General features: G+C 42.1%; 1 protein-coding gene and 1 pseudogene across 4 annotated transcripts in view; both read left to right on the top strand.

Moving 5' to 3' along the window:
- The window catches only part of MYLK (myosin light chain kinase), a 284285-nt gene that overhangs the window by 5149 nt on the left and 257121 nt on the right, over positions 1-22015 (top strand). The window contains exon 2 of one of the 4 annotated variants that reach the window (XM_065943430.1): positions 15907-16101. The exons of the other annotated variants lie outside the window; for them this stretch is intronic. The gene's annotated coding sequence lies outside the window, so the exon portion shown is untranslated. The remainder of the gene's footprint in view (positions 1-15906; positions 16102-22015) is intronic. 4 annotated transcript variants of the gene reach the window in all.
- Positions 2359-2996, top strand: LOC136173610 (vesicle-associated membrane protein 4 pseudogene; annotated as a pseudogene).

Here is a 22015-nt window from a genome sequence, read left to right as displayed (position 1 = left end):
ACATTGCAGGCAGAGAAATGGATGCAAGTTGGTTCTCTCATCTGTCCCTTCTGGTTCCCCAGAGTCTTTGAAGGCTGTCTCCTTTAATCTGAGAGTGCCCTGGGAAGCAGGTTCCTTCTTTATCTGGCCTGACTCTGTCATCGCTGCCATATGTCTGCTGCCAGGGCCCCAGAGTACCTTGTGTCTGCCCACGCAGCACACCCTTACTCCTGAAGTCCCAGCCCCCATCCCACCCAATACCCAGAGTTGGCACCTGGGGCTGACACTGTATTCTGGACCTGCCTTGACTCTGGAATGCACCATCCTTCACAGGAATTTTCACCCCATGAACTGAACATGGAAGCTCTTGCCAGTCTCCACTGACCCTGGAAGGAAAGACTCTTCTCCTTTGCCTGGGATGGACTAGGTGGAGGCTATGTGAAAAACCCGGAAGAGGCTATGGTTTGGAGCTGTTTGGCACAGCTCCAGTGCTGTCCAGGTCTCTGCAAGCACATTTGTAACTGGAGAGGGGCCCTTTTCTCTGCTTGCCTGAGGAACCTGTGGGCGGATGAACAGTGCTTGGTAACCTTTACTTGCCATGGAGTCATAAGGTGTGGTGTCACACTAGGTCACGAGCTCCTGAGGGCAACGGCCATGGTTTATCTCCACGTCCTTGCTCTTAGTCCAGTAAGTAGTCTTAGTATCTGACATGCCACGGTGCCTGGTTGTCTGTGCTTAAGGCCTGACTGGTGGGTGAGTTGGAGTGTTCAAGAAAGATCCTCAGGCATCTCCCCTCTGCTGCTCCAGGAGAAGGTACTTTCCCCTCATTTGCCTCACTTCTCCAAAATGTCTTCTTTCTGGTTAGGCATTACTGTTCTATTTTTCTCCTGAACTCTGCATGTTTCCTGTCGAGTACTCAGCCCACTCAGAGAACTTGCCTAAAATGGACCTGTCCCTACTGTTCCTCCTTATTCAGGTTAAGTTCTCATTCCACATTTTTGTTTTAGTGTCAACAGAGCATTTCCATAGTCACTTGGCTGGTAACGTTGTGGAAGTGGACATGTTCAAGAGAAGACAACAGGCTGTTTCAGTGCGCCTGTAACTTGCCTCTTAGTACTACGGAAGCTGGTCTTCACATTCACAGTAGGGCCTCGTGCTGGGCATAAGACAGTTAATGTAGATACTACTGATTTTATCCCATAGCATATCAACTGAAGTGTTTTAGGGAGTTCAGGCTTTATGTTGTGACTGGGCAGCCACCTCAACCAGGCACAAGCTGGTTGCAGAAGCATCACCACAGCAGCTCAGCCCTTCCTCCTGTGGTTCCCCCTTCCACTGGTTATCCCAGGCAGAGAGAATCCCTGGGTTTTACTTTCATATTGCTATTGCTCGTGACCAGACCTTCACTAGCTCACACTTGGACTATTAACTGTGGCACAAATACATTTTACACTTGACTGCTTTGTTAATCTTAAAGCCCAATCTGGCTATGTCACTCCATCTTCAGAAACCCTCCATGGCTCCCTGCTTCTCACAGGACACCCTTAACCTGAAGTGCAAGGGCCTCTGTAATCCGACCTCCAAGGCAATGGAACTTGTTAACTTCTTGTCCCTAAACCCAGTTTGCACTTTCCTGTCTCTCTGCCTATGTGAGTTTATCCTCTCCTGGAATATTCGTCACTTTCCTCTTTGATTGACAAGTTCTTCTATCCTTAAATATTTGTTCAAGGAATGATTAAGTTCCTAATACATGTCAGACACTGTCCCAAAATGGAGACTGCCTTTGATCTCGTGAGCTTCACTTCAGCTTCAAGTTCTTTTCCTCGTTTGAACTTCTGTAGGGACCTTGAATTGGTCCCTATAAATTCTTTTGATGGTGACAAGTCATACATTATTATAAAAAGTTTACATGTTTAGTTTTATTTATGCTAAAATTTTTATATTTACAACTACCTTGAAAAAATTTCAAGGAGAAGACATGCCTGAAGCTTTTATTTCCTAATAGCAGTCTTTCAGAACCCACTAATAACAAAATTCCTTTGGGAGCTTTGTTGGCAAAATAAACCATGCCTCCCAGTCCCTAGCCTAGACTTGGGTGGGGTCAGGGAATCTGTTTTTACAGAGCTCCCCAGGTGTTTACAGTGTCAGCCAGAATTGAGAATCAATCTTCAATGCTGTTTTACTAGGTAATTATTTCTTTGATTTGTGTATTAGGAAGGAGTCTTCAAAATTAGTAGAAATCGCTCCTCCCCGCTCTCTTCTTCCGATTCCCACTCCTTCCCCTGCCAGTCCAGCACCGCCCTCCATGGGAGCTCCCTGGGAGACTGAGGTGGTAAAGATTTATCCTGCTGGGAAGTGGAAGAGCACCTCATTAAAAAGATGCCTCCCAAGTTCAGGTGCCACCTAAATGATGATGATGTCACAGGTTCTGTGAAAAGTGAAATGAGAAATATTTTAGAAGATGATTCAGACGAAGAAGAGGACTTTTTTCTAAGAGGACCATCTGGACCAAGATTTGGACCTAGAAATGATAAAATTAAGCATGTTCAGAATCAGGTGGATGAAGTCATTGATGTCATGCAAGAAAATATTACAAAGGTAATAGAAAGAGGGGAGAGACTAGATGAACTACAGGACAAGTCAGAAAGCTTATTGGATAATGCAGCTGCTTTTAGCAACAGATCCAAACAACTTCAAAGGCAAACGTGGTGGTGCGGATGCAAAATAAAAGCCATCATGGCTTTGGTTGCTATTATTCTTTTGTTAGTGATTATCATTCTTATAGTTGTGAAATACCGTACTTGATTTGATGACAGATCTTCATTAAACAAAATCTGGGACAATAATAATAAAAGGTTGCTGCATAATTTAAATGAAACCCATGTATATAACTTTCAAAGCTTCTTTTTCAAGAAATTAAGAGGCAAGTATCACTTCAAACTGGAGCATTGAGAATATCCAATTATCTCCCTTCCTTCCAACAAAATGTTGCTTTTAATAATTATGTTTGAGGCAAAGATAACTAGCCTTGATTTTGCCATATTCCAAGGGTCTAATTTGAAACTAGATACTTGCCAATTCACTGTTGTATATACACTGATATATACACTGTATATACACTGATAAGGATATTTCGTACTGTTATTTTAATGGCATAAGGACATGAATTTATTTATTTATTTATTTTTTATAGATTCTTTTTTTTTCATTTATTTTTATTAGCTGGAGGCTAATTACTTTACAATATTGCAGTGGTTTTTGCCATACATTGACGTGAATCAGCCATGGTTTTACATGATCCCCCCTCCCACCTCCCTCCCCATCCCATCCCTCTGGATCTTCCCAGTGCACCAGTCCTGAGCACTTGTCTCATGCATCCAACCTGGGCTTGTGATCTGTTTCACCCTTGATAGTATACTTGTTTCAATGCTATTCTCTCAGATCATCTCACCCTCGCCTTCTCCCACAGAGTCCAAAACTGTTCTGTATATCTGTGTCTCTTTTTCTATTTTGCATATAGGGTTATCATTACCATCTTTTTAAATTCCATATATATGCATTAGTATACTGTATTGGTGTTAATCTTTCTGGCTTACTTCACTCTGTATAATGGTCTCCAGTTTCATCCATCTCATTAGAACTGATTCAAATGAATTCTTTTTAATGGCTGAGTAATATTCCATTGTGTATATGTACCATAGCTTCCTTATCCATTCGTCTGCTGATGGGCATCTAGGTTGCTTCCATGTCCTGGCTATTATAAACAGTGCTGCGATGAACATTGGGGTGCACGTGTCTCTTTCAGATCTGGTTTCCTCAGTGTGTATGCCCAGGAGTGGGATTGCTGGGTCATATGGCAGTTCTATTTCCAGTTTTTTATTGCATCGAGGTGGGGATCAGGCTGGTGGTCAGGGAGCCTCTGCAGAATACCAAATCATTATGCTGACAGATGTGTGTAACCATTCCATCGATATTTGGAAGATTCTTCTCATACTAGCAATTGCTTTGCAAGCAATGTTCACATGTTTATAGATGTAATGAAAACTAAATGTTGTAAATGTTGCTGCCTTCAGTTATAACTAAAAACATTCCAGTAAACCTATTTTTTATTGTAAAAAACAAAAACAAAAATTAGCAGAAAGCAATTCAGCTAGTTGAAGAGAAAAAAAAAGGTAATAGTTGTATAATGAAAAGAGATAACATTCTCATATTTTCTTGATTTCAAGTTACCGTAGGCTATAAGATTTACATCACTTTCTAGATTCTTGGGGGAGAAAACACTTCCTTTAATATAAACAATTTTAGACTACGTTTCAATGTGGTTTTAATCATACTGTATTTCTTCAGTATTATCATAATCAAAGTATTCAGATCCTTCTGAATTGTGTTTTTCTATCAGAGTTATACAAGACTTCAAGATAAAATGCCATTTTTGATCATCTGTGCTCATTATTTTTTAATGTCATGCCATCCTTGAATTCTTAAGATAAATTCTTTGGTAAATACTTGGTTATGATATATAGTTTTTTAAAAACACCTTTTGGCTTTGATTTTCTAATGCTTTATTGGATTTCTTTTTTTTTTTTTTTTAACATTTATGGTGATAAGTGAGATAGAACTATTAACTTTCTGCTTTCCTTGGCTGATTCTGTGTGTGCCCACAATTTTGACATCTTCAGCCCCTTTAGGATCAACAGAATAATTCTGAGAAATATTAAAGTATACCAGGGTTTTATCTACATTTCCTTTAGGTTATACTTTTAGTTCTGGTTTTTCTATAAGAAAATAACATTGCTAAAAGTTAAGTATCTTTTTCTGAAAGTTAACTGGAAGCTTTGAAACAATTATTATTCAGTACCCAACTCATCACATGTTGCACATGAATTAGTAACACCGACTTTCCCTACCTTTGAAAAGTCTGCTTTATTTTGATAAATGTAGCAGTTTCTATTGCCTTTTGATTCCATTGCTTGACAAGTGGTAGGCATTGTTTTAGTTGCACAATAACTTTTCTTTCCAATGTTACATCATTATGGAATCTTTTTTAAGACATTTTTTTTCACATTAGAAAAAACAAAGTATGATTTTTCTAAATTTTTCTAATTTTTCATACAGTAAAATTCAGTTATTTTAGTGTACAACTTTGAGTTTTGACAAACATAGTTTTGTAAGTATTACCATAATCAAGATACAGAATATTTCCCTCACTTGTAAAAATTGCCTTGTGCACTTTCCTGGTCAACTCGTCTACCACCTGAAGACCTTAAGTAGGAATCGCTGATCTGATTTCTGTACCTATGACTGTGCCTCTCTCAGGATAGCTTATGGTATGTGGCATATTAAGTTTACCTTCTTGCATTTAGTGCAGTGTCTTGGAGGGTTCTCTAGTTGTTGGGTAGACCAGTAGATCATTCCTTTTTGCTGCTGAGTGTTATGTTATTGTATGTGTTCTCTATTTGCCAGTTGAGGGATATTTGAGCTGTTTCCAGTCTGGGGTGATAGTGAATAATTCAGTCTGATTATTTGTATACATGTTTTTATGTCAACATAGATATTTACACAAGTGAAATGAAAATCTAGGAAGGGATTGCTGGGTGGTATAGAAGAAAGAAAAAAAATGTATCTCCAATACTTTCTTTAAGATGTTTATAGTTTTAAGTTTTACATTTAGGTCTAATCCATTTTGAGTTTTTTTTCACATGGTGTAAGGTATAGATGAAGGTTCTTTTTTGTATACAAACATTCAATTACTCCAACACTATTGTTATAAAAGATTATCCTTTCCCTCTTGAATTACCTTTGTATCTTTGTTGGAAATCAATTGAGAATGTATGTGTGGATCTGTTTCTGACTATTCTGTTCCATTGGTTTATGTGCATATCCTTTCAGCAATACTGCACTGTCTTTTTTAAAATTAATTAATTAATTAATTTGGTTGTGCCACAATTCTTACTTGTGGCACAGGGGATCTTTGTTGAGTCATGTGGGATTTTTCATTGTAGTGCATGGATCTCTACTTGTGGTATAGAAGTTGTGGTGTGTGGGCTCTCTAGTTGTGACATGTGGGCTCCAGAGCATGTGGGATTAGTAGTTGCGACATGCAGACTCTCTAGTTGAATACTGCACTGTCTTGATTATTGTAGCTTTATGTTTTGATGGGAGAAATATCAATAACCTCAGATACTCAGATATCACCACCCTTATGGCAGAAAGCAAAGAAGAACTAAAGAGCCTTTTAATGAAAGTGAAAGAGAAGAGTGAAAAAGTTGGCTTAAAACTCAACATTCGGGAGGGGGGATCGGGATGGGGAATACGTGTAACTCCATGGCTGATTCATGTCAATGTATGACAAAACCCACTGAAATGTTGTGAAGTAATTAGCCTCCAACTAATAAAAAAAAAAAAAAAAAAAACTCAACATTCAAAAAACTAAAATCATGGCATCTGGTCCCATCACTTCATGGCAAATAGATGGGGAAACAATGGAAACAGTGACAGACTTTATTTTGGGGGACTCCAAAATCACTGCAGATGGTGACTGTAGCCATGAAATTAAAAGACGCTTGCTCCTTGAAAGAAATGCTATGACAAACCTAGACAGAATATTAAAAAGCAGAGACATTACTTTGCCGACAAAGGTCCATCTAGACAAAGCTATGGTTTTTCCAGTGTGGATGTCAGAGTTGGACTATAAAGAAAGCTGAGTGCCAAAGAATTGGTGCTTTTGAACTGTGGTGTTGGAGAAGACTCTTGAGAGTCTCTTGGCCTGCAAGGAGATCAAACCAGTGCATCCTAAAGGAAATCAGTCCTGAATATTCATTGGAAGGACTGATGCTGAAGCTGAAACTCCAATACTTTGGCCACCTGATGCAAAGAGTTGACTCATTGGAAAAGACTCTGATGCCGAGAAAGATCAAAGGCAGGAGGAGAAGAGGCCGACAGAGGAAGAGATGGTTGGATGACATCGCTGACTTGATGATATGAGTTTGAGCAAGCTCCAGGAGTTGGTGATGGACACAGAAGCCTGGTGTGCTGTAGTCCATGAGGCCACAAAGAATCAGACACAACCGAGCAACTGAACTGAACTGAGTGTGAATCTTTCAACTTAGTTCTTTTCCAGAGGATCTAGAATAGTCAAAACAATTCTGAAAAGGAAGAATGGATCTATAGATTCAATACAATACTAACAAAACCTCCAGTAGGTTTTTATGCAGAAGCCAATAAGATGATTTTGAAATATTTCATAATCAAAACAGTGTGGTATTCAACGAGAGAGCCTGCAACCAAGATCTGATGTAGCCAAATAAATTAATTAATTACCTAAGTTGATTCTCCAGAGAGCCCTGGGGCTTCTGCCTGAAAGTTGGACCAGTGTGAGGGAGGAGCAGAAGTCATACCTTGGACTACTTTCCTTGTGGAAGGCAATAGCCTGGCCGTCTAGCCCAGAGAGTCTGGGACCCTAGTGTTCACATCTGCTTTCCAACCTGGTCTGTAGAACAGAGTAGAGGGAGTAGGAGTTGCTATAGTTTTATGGTGAAAGGGCGTTCTTCCCAGTTATTTCAAGCGAGGGTCAACAAAATTTTTCTGAAAAGAGCCAATAGTAAAAATTTTCAACTTAGCAGGCTATACTATGTCGCAAGTATTCAACTCTTCCTTTTTTTTTTTTATTGGTAGCATGAAAGCAGCCATAGATAATATGTTAATGAATGGTCATGGCTGTGTTTCAGTAAAAGTTTATTTACAAAAATAGACAATAGGCTGGATCCGGCCTGTGGGACGTAGTTTGCCCAGCCCTGCTATAGTCTGTTAATGTGGTGAATTACATTGATTGATTTTTAAATATTGAACCAGCCTTGCATTCCCAAGATAAACTTCACTTAGTTTAGAGCATCTGGTCTGCACCTGTCTCTGTCTTTGTTTCTTAGCTTGTCACTGAGCTCGAGCTTCTCAGGAGCAGGGCCACAGTAATGTCACTTCTTATCTCCCATCAAGCGTCAAGTGGTGGTCAGTAAATGTTGTGGCTGTGTGGGAAGAACTGTATATGTTCATGGTACCTCTGCTGACCTTGCCTTATGGGTCTCTCAGGGGCCTAGAGGAAATGGGGGTTGTGTGGAGGAGTTGGGTCCAAGTGCTGTCACTGCAGGCACAGGCTGATCTTTCATTTCCGAGGCTATTTTGGAAACATGACTTAAGTTTGGTCTGTGGGGAACTGCTTTCTAATTACTCTCTCCTTTTCCTGAGAGTTGTGGTTGGCACAAGAATTCAGGCATCCAGATGCCAGCCCCAGTGCTGGTGTTCTGAAAGGGCTTGACTAGCTCCTTTCAAGGGCCCTGGTCCCCTTTCCCTGAGGGGTTTGCAGGTGTGTGGGAGAGTCAGAGCAGGAGGGGTGGGGCAGTCTGCCTACTGAACATGAGCATGGCTGACCATTGTGTCTCTGGGCAGCTGTGCACTGACCACATTGTGCCATGGCACCAGACAGGTTCTGTACAGGTGATACACAGATTCCATCTCAGCTGCTTCTCATTGATTGGGACAGTGGGTGTGTGTGGTTGACGGGAAGGGTTTGGGCTTTGCAGCTCCGCAGACCTGGGATTGAATCCCACCTCAACAAATTGCTAGATGGATGAGCCTGGGAAATTATTTAGCTGGCCTGAACTTACCTTCACTCATTTCTATAATGAAGATGCTCACAACCTCCCAGCATTGTTGCTAGGGTTACATTAAATATGTCAACCCTCTCCTTAGAGATGAGAGGGCACTCTGAAGGATACTAAGTGAGAAGTGGTGGGCAAGTCTATAGAGAAATGCAAAGCAGGTTTCAGACATGATGGGAAAATCCATTAGAAGTCTAGGGTATGGAGAGGGGCTATTGGTCACTTTCTCCCAACTCAGATATTTTTTTCCTGAAGGGGCTGAGTCTCTGAATTTGCTCTGGGGCAGGGAGGGGCTGACTCCCTGGTGTCGGTGAGGCCTTGGGTTGTTTGGTGCTTTTATCTTACTGAGTCTGGTTCACTGGGATGGGAACAGGATCCTGGGATTGCGCCAGACCCTGGTTAGTGGAACCAATCACATAATTGCCTCTAGGTGTGGTGACAGTCATAGCCTCACCCCTCCCCCATTATACATGTGAAGGCCCTCACTGGGGGCATAGCACATTTGTTCCATCCTTACTGCTCCATGGGCTAAGGGAGGGGTGAGGAGAGTCCCCCCGAAGTGCCGTCAGGACATTCCCACTCTGTGTGCTCCAGGGTCTCTGCTTTCCTTTGCTGGCATTCTAGAGCCCTGGGTCCGGCTCTTAGGGGATGAGGCCCCTATATTTCCTGCAGCAAGTCAGTGAATTAAGGAAACTGCTGCTTCCAGGCCCATTCTGCCCACCCTCTGGAGGAATCCAACCAGGGTTTTTATGAGAGAGCTCATAAAGTTTGTTGAGGATTGGAAATTAAATAAAGTTCCAGTTTTATCATCCTGAGATGATTTTCTATTATTGTACTTTAAGACAACATTAAAACACAGATATGCTTGTAATATCCCTGGTTAAAAAACAATGTTAACCTTTACTGCATGAAAGATAAAATTCTAACTGTTCAACTTGGCATGCAAAATAGACTACAGTTGGACCCCACCACATAAGATATTCAGTTATCATTGAGTGGCTATAAGTACTTTTCATTTGGATAATGTTTTATAGTTTACTTAATGTTTCACACAGTTTGCATTTAATTTTTATCAGTCATATGATGTCTTATTATTCTTATTATTAATAATATTAGACCTATTAAGCTATTTAGACTTATTAGACTAATTAATAATAAGTCTTATTATTCTTATTTCTGTTTTATAGTTGAGGATCCAAGGCTCAGGGAAGTTAAAAAGAACTTGCCCAGTTTCACATGGCCATAGTAAAGTCACTATTTTAAGCAGAGGGCAAAAAATAGTGGTTACTTGCCACTTCCTAGTTGTGTGACCTTGAATAGCTTTAGCTCTAAAATAAGGATGATACAGCTTTGTCATAAAATTTCTGTGAGGATGAAATGAAATAATCCAACCAAAACACTTGGCGTGTTGCCTGCCATATAGTAAGGGCTCAGGAAATGTTAGGTATTATTATGATACTCTCTTTAAACTGTTTTGCAATTAACTTTCCAGTTTTTAGTCCACAATTCTGAGTAACACTGCTATAAATATCTTTGTCCAAGTGGCTTTTTTTTTTTCTGTGTCATTTCCTTGGATTATATTCCAAGAACAGCATTACCAGGTTGAAAGGTATGATCCTCTTTTTTGGCTTTTTTTCTGTATCACCCAAGAGCCTATTACTTGAACAATTTCCCGATTAACAGGCCACTATTGGACCCATGAGAGTGATCTGTCTCCTGTGGATGGTACTTGCCTGTGACCTCTCTCTCAGCCTGTTAGAGGGACCATCAGTCATTGTTAATAAAGGCCAACAGATTCTAGACTGTTTGGAGCCAAACCGTATAAAACAGGTTGTGCCCACAGCCAGACATAGACAAGGGGTTCAGCAAACTGTACCCTAAACCCTAGTAGTGGCTGGCCTCTCACCTGCAGGCTCCCTGGGCAGACTTAGCATGTGCATTGTTGGTAGATAGGATGGGTGAGGAGTGGTGTTGGGGGAGGTGGGAACTGCTTCTGAGGGCCTTTCCTGAAATTGTAGGGAGAAAGCCTGTGTATGGGAACCATGAATGCCTTCAGACTTTTTATATGTGAGGGAGTTACTAGTTTCTTAGGGTTGCTGTAAACAATGCATCACACACTGGGTGGCTTAGAACAACAGAAACTTATTCTTTCATATCCTAGAGGCTTGTTGATGTTATTCAGTTGCTCAGTTGTGTCTGATTCTTTGTGACCCCATAGACCCCAAGCCAAGTGCGCCAGGCTTCCCTGTCCTTCACTATCTCCTAGAGTTTGCTCAGACTCATGTCCATTGAGTCAGTGATGCCATCCAACCATCTCATCCTCTGTCATCCCCTTCTCCTCCTGCCTTTAACATTTCCCATCATCAGGGTCTTTTCCAGTGAGTCCACTCTTCGTGTCGGGTAGCCAAAGTAGTGGAGCTTCACCTTCAGCATCAGTCCTTTCAATGACTGTTCAGGACTGATTTCCTTTAGGATTGACTTTGATCTCCTTGCATTCCAAGGGACTCTCAACAGTCTTCTCCAGCACCACAGTTTGAAAGCATCAATTCTTCAATGCTCAGCCTTCTTTATGGTCCAACTCTCATATCTGTACATGACTATCGGAAAAACCATAGCTTTGACTATATGGACCTTTGTCGACCAAGTGATGTAGAGGCTGGAAGCCTGAAATCAAGGTGTCGACAGAGCCATGCTCCCTCTGAAGGCTCTAGGAAGTGTCCTTCCTTGTCTCAGCATCTGATGGTTTGCTGGCAAGCCATTGGTCTTCCTTGACTTGTGCATGCATCCCTCCAATCTCTGCCTCCATCTTTGTATGGCCATCTCTTCTGTGTTTCTCTATGTTGGGTATGTGTCCAATTTTCTTTCTTCTTGTAAGGACATCAGCCATTTGATTAGGGCCCACCCTACTTCCACATGTATTCATCATAACTTGCAAAGACTCTATTTCCAAATAAGGTTGTATTCACAGGTTGCACGGGGAGGGCAGGGGTAGGATTTCAGCATGACTTTTTGGAGGACCCAGTTCAACCCACAACAGAGTAGTTAAGAAGGAAAAGTAGAAAATGTCCATTTTCTGTATCACTGACTGTGTTGTGGAGGGGGCTTAATGGTGTTGTAGACAGTGGTAATGCCATTGGTGGGAGTGCTGGCAGCTGTTTCAGGGTGGTGCTGTTTCTAATCTTGGACCCCCTACCTACCTGCCACCCTGAGGACTGGTCCTGGACTATGTTAGTGACAGATGTAGAGATCAGGCACAAGTGGCTGGGGAGATGCAACCAAGGGAGAAAGGGCTTAGTTACCAAGGGAAAGTGATTTTCCAGTGTTGAGTGGAGAATAGGAGGAGGAGCTCAGGACTGAGCAGACATGCAGATCTCAGGTCAACTCTTAGGCCAGCTGGAACACCATGGCTTCTGTTTCTCCACTGAAAGGTGAAGGGGTGAGACTGGATGGCTTCTGCGGGCCCTTCCTACTCTGGCATCTTGTAATTCTTGTTTGAGACTTGACATCTTGTTCATTTATTTTTTTTAATTTTGGTTGTACCACGTGGCATGTTAGTTCCTTGACCAGAGATCAAACCCACACCCTCGGCAGTGAAAGCTCAGAGCCTTAACCACTGGACCACTGAGGAGGTCCCCGAGTTGACATTTTAGAGAAGCTCCTTGACCCTGAGGATTGTTGTGAGGTCTGTCTAGCTGATGGGGGTGTGAGCAGCTGACACCGGAAGGGTGCTTAATGGGGACAGCTATCAGGACCTGGTATTTTGCATCCAGGCCTTTCCAACAGGACTTTATTTGAGTCACCTTCTCCTGGCCTTTTCCTGGCCACCTTCTCCACATCATTGACTCCACCCCTGATGTTTCATGGCCCCTGTCCTGGCTTTGTTTTCGCCTCCTTATTCTTAGCCCATATGCAATGTGGTTTACATATTCTTTTCTTGTCTCACATACTGTCTGTTTCTCCACTAGGTGGTAAGCTTGTGGAGGGCAGAGATTTTTATCCAATACTAAATAGTGATGGTCACATCTAGGCAATCAATACATTGTTTGTTGAACATTGAATAATTGAAGGTATTATAAATTGGATAAATTTTTAAAGGGATGTACCAGTTATAATCTTTAAGGAATGTCATTATCTGTCAGCTCCAGCCCCCAGCATTATCAGACTTTAAATTTTAGCCATTCTGGTGAATATGTAGCAGCATCCCAAAATGGTTGTAATTTACACTTCCCTAATGGTTAATGATACTAAGAATTTTTTCATGTGCTTTTTGACGATTCTATGTCTTTGTTTCTGAAGTGTTATTCAAGTTATTCAACTATTTTGTCCATTTAAAAAAATTATGTTTTTTGTCATTTTATTATTGAGTTTTAGGAATTCTTTATTTATTCTGAATACTGAGTACTACTTACTTGTCAGGTATGTGATTTGCAAAACTTTTCCCTAATTTTGGTTTGCCTATTCATTTTCCTTTTTTTGGTTGTGCTGTGTGGCATGCAGGATCTTAATTCCCTCAGCAGAGATCAAATCCATGGCCCCTGCATTAGGAACATGGAGTCCTAAACACTGGACCTTTAGGAAATTCCCCTATTCATTTTCTTAACAGTGTTTTCTGTTTTAAATTTTGAGATCTAACTTATCATTTTCTTTGCAAAGTTTTTTTTTCCCATGTCCTAAGAAACTTTTCTGACTCCCTTATTACAAAGATCATCTCTTATATTTTCTTCTAGAAGCTTTCTAGCTTTAATTTCTATGTTTAGATCTGTCATCCATCTTAAATTAATTTTTGTGTGCCATATGAAGTGTGTGTGTGTTTGTATGCTCAGTCGTGTCCTACTCTTTGTAACTCCATGGACTGTAGCCTGCCATGCTTCTCTGTCCATAGGATTATCCAGGCAAGAATACTGCAGTGAGTTGCCATTTCTTCCTCCAGACCATATAAAGCTGCTGCTAAGTTGCTTCAGTCATGTCCGACTCTGTGCGACCCCATAGATGGCAGTCCACCAGGCTCCCCTGTCCCTGGGATTCTCCAGGCGAGAACACTGGAGTGGGTTTCCATTTCCTTCTCCAATGCATGAAAGTGAAGAGTGAAAGTGAAGTCGCTCATTCATGTCTGACTCTTCGAGACCCCATGGACTGCAGCCTTCCAGGCTCCTCCATTCATGGGATTTTCCAGGCAAGAGTACTGGAGTGGGGTGCCATTGCCTTCTCCACTCCATATAAAGCAGGAGGGGTCAAAATTATTTTTCCACTAATGAATATCCAGCTGTTCCTGCTGCATTTGAGGCAAAACACTTTCTTTTTTGTTAGGTAGTGTTTTTTCCCCATTTTGCAGATGAAGAAACTGAGACAGAGCTAGATTAAGTAACTTGTTCACAGGTCCTGCAGCTGGTACAGTTAGATCCAGAATTTGAACCCAGAGCTTCTATTTTTATCCGCTGTGCTTTGTTACCCTGTCATGCTGATGACTCTGAGGTTTCAACCTGAGTGCCAGGCAGCTCAGTGTAAAGCTTTGGCAGAGAAGTCAGGAAGGGTTGTGAGTTTCATTTGTGGTTGAGTTGGGGAACCTATGGGGTACCTGATTGAGTACATTGGGAGGCAGATTTTTAGAAAAGGGAGGATGAGTTAGGGAAGGGGGAATAAACAAGGGAGGAGGGAAGCAAGAGGTGCTGGAAGGGGATATTATTAAACCCAACCTGAACTCTGCCTTTTTGGTTTAGTGTCATGGTTTTGAAAGCCTGTCACATCAATCCTGGTCCCTAAAAGTCCATGAAATATGCAAAATCCAATTAGTCTAAATCTATTGAATCTAAGTGGTAAAGGTGATGTGAATAAGAGTCATAAAGCTAGAGAAGAGAAACAGATTAAGCGAGGCAGGGAGAATCACCAAGCATCAGGATCAGAGTGCCTACTCTCAAAACTTAAGCCACCTCTGCAGCTCACTAATCATGGGAGCTCAAGCAAGTTACTTCATTTCTGTGCCTCATTTTTCTCACCTGTAAGATAAGAACAATGCCAACCTCCCTGAATTAAATTAGACAGTGGATCGAAGGCAACTAGCACATTACCTGACACATACTTCGGTTCGGTTCAGTCCCTCACTTGTGTCCGACTCTTTGTGACCCCATGGACTACAGTACACCAGGCTTCCCTGCCCATCACCAACTCCCGGAGCTTACTCAAACTCATGTTCATAGAGTCGATGATGCCATCCAACCACCTCAACCTTTGTCGTTCTCTTCTCCTCCTGCCTTCAGTCTTTCCCAACATCAGGGTCTTTTCATGAGTCAGCTCTTTGCATCAGGTGGCCAAAGTATTGGAGTTTCAGCTTCAGCATCAGTCCTTCCAGTGACTATTCAGGACTGATTTCCTTTAGGACTGACTGGTTTGATCTCCTTGCAGGCCAAGAGACTCTCAAGAGTCTTCTCCAACACCATAGTTCAAAAGCATCAATTCTTTGGCACTCAGCTTTCTTTATAGTCCAACTCTGACATCCACACATGACTGTTGGAAAAACCATAGCTTTGACTAGACAGACCTTTGTTGGCAAAGTAATGTCTCTGCTTTTTAATATTCTGTCTAGGTTTGTCATAGCATTTCTTCCAAGGAGCAAGCGTCTTTTAATTTCATGGCTACAGTCACCATCTGCAGTGATTTTGGAGCCCCCCAAAATAAAGTCTGTCACTGTTTCCATTGTTTTCCCATCTATTTGTCATGAAGTGATGGGACCGGATGCCATAATCTTAGTTTTCTGAATGTTGAGCTTTAAGTCAACTTTTTCACTCTTCTCTTTCACTTTCATCAAGAGGCTCTTTAGTTTTTCTTTGCTTTCTGCCATAAGGGTGGTGTCATCTGCATATCTGAGGTTATTGATATTTCTCCCTGCAATCTTGATTCCAACTTGTGTTTCATCCAGGCTGGCATTTCTCATGAGGTACTCTGCATATAAGTTAAATAAGCAGGGTGACAATATATAGCCTTGGCATACTCCTTTCCTGATTTGGAGCCAGTCTGTTGTTCCATGTCCAGTTCTAACTGTTGCTTCATTCAATAAATGGCATGTTAGTAATTTTTATTAGGTTTCAGTATTTTAAGAATGCGGTTAGTTTCTGAAATATAAAAGACCCTCAGGGAAGCTTGTTGAATTTACAAATGGCCTCCAGAAACAGCCTTCTCCGACTTAAATTGCGCAACTTGGCAATTTGAGAACACATGGTCAGGAAGTCAGAGTAAGAAGCTAAGATTGTGAACTGGAGCTGGTCTCTGAATATTCCAGGTGGCACGGGAGCCAGTCCAGATGGCTGATGCTGAGCCAACAGGGCTAAGACTTCCGGGGGAAAGATGAAGACTGCTTGCCTGGATTCTGCATGGGATCTCTGTGGGCCTGGAGCTCTACAGGACAGGGAGGATACTCCTGCCAAAAGCAACAAGAGCCCAGACAGTGAGTGAGAGAGCACCCTGCCTGCGCAAGGTTGGCATCTTCTAGTGTTGTTGTTTGGTGGATCAGAGACCCATCTCTGTCTCTGGTTTTGAATGGATCCTACAAGATCTAGCTGCAATTCTTGCAAAGCCCAATTAAATGGAGTTTGTATGATTAATTCTGAGTTCAGTTTGTTCTGCATGTGAACAGCTAGCAGTGTCAATCAGGTATTTGCTGAGTGGTTACTGGGGACCAAACTCTGCAGCAGGTTAGGACACTGCTCCTGCCCTCCAGGAGCTCACCATCTAGTTAGGGGGGGTGGCACACACACAAAGAGGTGTGAGCTAAGTGCTGAATGACCTAACACATGAAGTGGCCAGAGGACAGCTTCGGCAGAGTGCATGAATAAATGCCTTCTACATAGGTTGTCATACCGATGATAGACATTCAAGCCCTTCAGCATCTGCTCTAACCCACTGCTTCTCACTTCCATGGGTGAGAACTGACATTTGAGTGCTTCCTTAGAGAGTGACACTTTAAATGGGTATACTCCTTTTCCCCTTCTGATGATCCTATGTCGTGAGCTCTGTTCAGTTCAATTCAGTCTCTCAGTCATGTCCGCCTCTTGTGACTCCGTGGGCTGCAACTCGTCAGGCTTCCCTGTCCTTCACCAACTCCTGGAGCTTGCTTAAATTCATATCCATCGAGTCAGTGACATCATCCAACCATCTCATCCTCTGTCGTCCCCTTCTCCTCTTGCCTTCAATCTTTCATAGCATCAGGGTCTTTTCTAATGAGTCAGTTCTTTGCATCAGGTGACCAAAGTATTGGACTTTCAGCTTCAGCGTCAGTCCTTTCAGTGAATATTCAAGACTGATTTCCTTTAGGATGGACTGGTTTGGTCTCCTGGCAGTCCAAGAGATTCTTAAGAGTCTTCTCCAACACCACAGTTCAAAAGCATCAATTATTTGGCGCTCAGCTTTCTTTATAGTTCAACTCTCACATCCATACATGACTACTGGAAAAACCATAGCATTGACTAGATGGATCTTTGTTGACAAAGTGATATCTCTGCTTTTTAATATGCTATTTAGGTTGGTCATAGATTTTCTTACAAAGGAGCAAGTGTCTTAATATCATGACTGCAGTGACCACCTGCAGTGATTTTGGAGCCCCCAAAAATAAAGTCTGTCACTGTTTCCACTGTTTCCCCCTCTATTTGTCATGAAGTGATGGGACTGAATGCCATGATCTTAGCTTTTTGAATGTTGTTTTAAGCCAACTTTTTCACTCTCCGCTTTCACTTGCATCGAGAGACCCTTTAGTTCTTCTTTGTTTTCTGCCGCAAGGGTGATGTCATCTGCGTATCTGAGGTTATTGATATTTCTCCCTGAAATCTTAATTCTGGCTTGTGCTTCATCCAACCCAGCATTTCGCGTGATGCATTCTGCATATAAGTTAAATAAGGGTGATAATATGCAGCCTTGATGTACTCCTTTCCCAATTTTGAGCCAGTCTATTGTTCCATGTTTGGTTCCAACTGTTGCTTCTTGACCTGCATACAGATTTTCTGGGAGGTATTCCCTGGTATTACCATCTGGTATTCCCATCTCTTGAAGAATTTTCCACATTTTGTTGTGATCCACACAGTCAAAGGCTTTGGCGTAGTCAATAAAGCAGCAGTAGATGTTTTTCTGGAGCTCTCTTGCTTTTTCTGTGATCCAGCGGATGTTGGCAATTTGATCTCTGGTTCCTCTGCCTTTTCTAAATAAAGCTTGAACATTTGTAAGTTCATGGTTCACATACTATTGAAGTCAGGCTTGGAGAATTTTGAGCATTATTTTGCTAGTGTGTGAGATAAGTGCAATTGTGCAGTAGTTTGAACATTCCTTGGCATTGCTTTTCTTTGGGATTGGAATGAAAACTGACCTTTTCCAGTCCTGTGGCCAGTGCTGAATTTTCCAAATTTGCTGGCATATTGAGTGCAGCACTTTTATAGCATCATCTTTTAGGATTTGAAAAAGCTCAGCTGGAGTTCCATCACTCCACTAGCTCTGTTACTATCTCCATATTTCAGATGAGGAAGTGAGGGGACAGAGGTAGCAGGAGACTTAGGCAGGGTCACTGAGCTTGAAGTGATGATCCTATGGAGGGAACCCAGTAGCCTCGCCCCAGAACCCACCTTATTAGGCCCACGGGGCACAGCTGACTGTATTTATGACTCTCCTCTTCCAAATATACAGCAGGAAGGAGGATTCTTGCCATTTCTTTCATGATTTAACATGTAATCACAGTGTACAACCCTAACCAAATACAGCCTCCTGTACATTGTGCACTGGCAGTAGTCAGCTGGAATATTCTTAATTTCAGAAGAGAAGGCAGCAAGACTGAACCACTGTGTTTACTGACCAATTTAGACTGTTTCAGGGCACAGCTGAAGGTTGCAGGGTTGGAGCACGCCATGAGTGAATATTTTAACAATCCGTGGCACGATGACAGCATCTTGGGCTCAGACACAAGAATTAGTTTCAGACAAGACTTTTTTCAGTGCCATAACTTTAACCAGCTGGAATTCTTTTTCATCCTATTCAACCTCCCACAGTCAAGAATTTTGCCTTTTATTGGGAAATCTGCATTTCATTGTATAGATAGAACGCCATGTCCTTGGCTCAGTGGGTCTCAGAGAGAAGCTGGGTCTTTATTTTATTGCAGGCACTGGGTGTCCTGAGGGCTCAAATACCAGCAAGTCTGTTTCAAGTATGAGAGGCCGGAGACATAGCAATGCTCTGATCACAGAATGTGAGAGGCAAATGGTTCACCCTGGTGGAGTCTGAACCTTGTACACTTGTGTGTGGGAAAGAGAGAGAGGGGTGCTGCTCTGAACCTCATGGCGTCCACCAAGCCTTGGATCAGGAACCCCAAGCTAGGCCTGCCAGGATGGGTGCTACCATACCTGCCAAGGGGGGAGTGCAGAGTTGGGAGAAGGGTGTCTGAGCCAGCACACTGGAAGTCATTGTCTAAATCACAGTAGTCCTCTTCAGAGAGTGTGTGTTATCACCTCTTCTTTTGGTGGTGTTACATGGTTCTAGATGTTTTTGGAACTTCAGTTTTAGAATAGTGATTTATAGGTTTAAAACAGTTCTTCTTCCTTCTGGGGGAGAGTTCTGCCTTTTATTTAGCTGCATCTGAAAACACTGAAAATCCCATTACTTAAAAATGTATTTATGTATATGAATTTATTGTTTCTACTACCTGCAAGAAGTTACTGGTAGCAATTTCATTGCCCACATCTTGCCAAAACCAGATGACATCCATCATTTAAACTTCAGTCAACCTAATGGATAATAAATGTTATCTCACTGTTAATTTTTGGTTAATCTCAAGTAAGATTCGGAGAAGGCAATGGTAACCCACTACAGTACTCTTGCCTGGAAAATCCCATGGATGGAGGAGCCTGGTAGGCTGCAGTCCATGGGGTTGCTAAGTCGGACACAACTGAGCGACTTCACTTTCACTTTTCACTTTCATGCATTGGGGAAGGAAATGGCAACCCCCTCCAGTTTTCTTGCCTAGAGAATCCCAGAGACAGGGGAGCCTGATGGGCTGCCGTCTATGGGGTTGAACAGAGTTGGACATGACTGAAGTGACTTAGCAGCAGCAGCAAGTAAGATTGGGTTCATTGCTGTGTTTTTTGGTTATTTGTAAATTGTTCTTGTCCTTGGCTCATTTTTCTATTATTTGCCTTTTTCTTCTTGAGTTGTAGAAGCTCTTTATATGATAATGGTATTTGGACAATCTTTTTAACATCTTGTATTATGAAAGTGAAAGTGAAAGTCACACAGTCATGTCCGACTCTTTGTGATCCCATGGACTGTAGCCCACCAGGTCCTCTGTCCAGGCAAGAGTACTGGAGTGAGTTGCCATTTCCTTCTCCAGAGGATCTTCCTGACCCAGGGATTGAGCCTCGGTCTCCTGCATTGCAGGTAGATTCTTTACCAACTGAGCTACTAGGGAAGCCCTTGTGTTATAACACAGCTTCATCTTTTGAACATGGATTAGATTTCTGGAATTGGCTAGTATTGGGCATGCTTGAATCAGGATGAATTATATGTGATAATTTAAATAATAAATACAATTGGCAAAACTGGTTTTGGGGACAAGCCAGGTGACTCTTACAAACACCTTACCTGGAAGGAGCAGAAAGTGCAGATAGACTAGAGAATAACCTAGTAGTCCTTGGGATTCAGCGTGGTGGCATCAATCAGTAAATATCTTGTACAGAGTGAATGGAGAATTGTCAAAAGAGTGATTCTGGTAAGTGTAGGTTATTTAAAAGAGCTCTACTACAGCTAGCATTTATTGAGTGACTGCTATGGGTCAGATGTGCTGTGGGCCAAGAGCCCTTCTGTCCCCTCCAAATGAACATGCATTCTTCAGAATTGTGTGTGGAAGGGTCACAGAACTAGCCTTTTCACCCATCAAAATATGGTGTTGGGACTTCTCTCATGGTCCAGTGGTTAAGACTCCTCACTCCCAGTGCAGGGGGCCTGGGTTTGATCCCTGATCAGGGAACTAGATCACACATGCCTCAACTAAGAGTTCTCATGCCACAACTAAGGAACCTGCATGCCACAATGAAGACCCAATGTAGCTAAATAAATAAATATTTTTAAAAATGCAGTGTTGACCTAGTATTACCCAATCCTCCCAAATCTGTATAACTATTGTTAATTATAGAGACACACATAGTTTACATCCATCTTTTCTGGTTCTTACTATGAGGCTATTTCTATAGTAGTTTAGTGTATAGCCTCTACATCAAACTGCTTGGTTTTGAATCCTAACTGACATTTACTAGCTGTGTGGTTTTGTGTAAATTATAAGACTTCTCTGTCCCTTGATTTTCTCATTTGTAATGTGGAGACAATAGCACCTACACCTTTCTGGATGTCGTGTGGATTAAATGAAGTAATGCACACAAAGCACTTAGCACGTTTGTTCTCAGGATGAAGGAGGGAGAGATGTTTTGGTAAGTTGAGGCCCGTGGCTCTCTTAGGCTGTCCAGGGAATTAATACACAGGACAGAGGAGTGGGTGGGAGGTTGGAGTCCATGTGCATTTCTGGGGAACCAGCCCCACTTTTCCTTTCCTTAGTGCTTGGAGGCCTTGCACTCTCTGGAGACCTCTCAGTTCCTCCAAGTCCCACTACATTTTTCTGCCTATTATATACCATCTTCAGGGCCAAGGCCCTTACCGCAGGATCTGGGCACCATTGCAAGTGGTAAAAATAAGCTCAAGAAGGAGAAAAGTCCTCAGAGCTCCAGCAGCAGGAAACCCACCAAGCCTCAGGGCCCTGACTGAGAAGGGCCCAGAATCGAGTGCTGGTAGTGACCCAAAAGTTCTTGTTGCCTCTGATTCTGCCTGTAGTTGAGGGTTTTCGGGGCATAAACCCCAGAAGCACAAATGGCAGAATTGAGGTGGAGGGGGAAATGAATATATAAAGCCAGGTGACAGCCCTAGGGTAAGCTGTTTTAGGCTGGCCTTGCCTCAGTATTAAAAACTAGGGCCATAACCTGTAACACACAGTTTCTCTATAGGAAAGAACAGGTGTCTTCAGATTGTAATAACAAAAACATTATGGGTTTTGGAGTCATATCCAAAGTCAGGCTCTAGCCTGGGTGACTTTGAGAAACCACAGAACTTTTCTAAGCCTGCTTTCTCTATTGAAAAATGAACATAACGGTGCCTACTTTGAATCACTAGCTGTTGTGAAGATTAAATGGGTATGTAAAATGCACTGTCATGCATACAAATGGTCTGTATTAAATAGGAGCTGTTATTATCAGTAAATGCTCAATAAATATTTGAGTGGGTAGTGCAGCTAAATGGAAAACTGGCTGTGTTAGAGTAGACTTGGCAAAAAACGAAACCAAAAATAAGCACACGAAGTAAGGCCTTGGAAGTTA

Source organism: Muntiacus reevesi, chromosome 8 (assembly GCF_963930625.1).
Source record: "Muntiacus reevesi chromosome 8, mMunRee1.1, whole genome shotgun sequence".
Classification (NCBI taxonomy): Eukaryota; Metazoa; Chordata; class Mammalia; order Artiodactyla; family Cervidae; genus Muntiacus; species Muntiacus reevesi.
The sequence above is the reverse complement of the archived record's forward strand: the minus strand, read 5'-3'. Positions and strand labels throughout refer to the sequence as shown.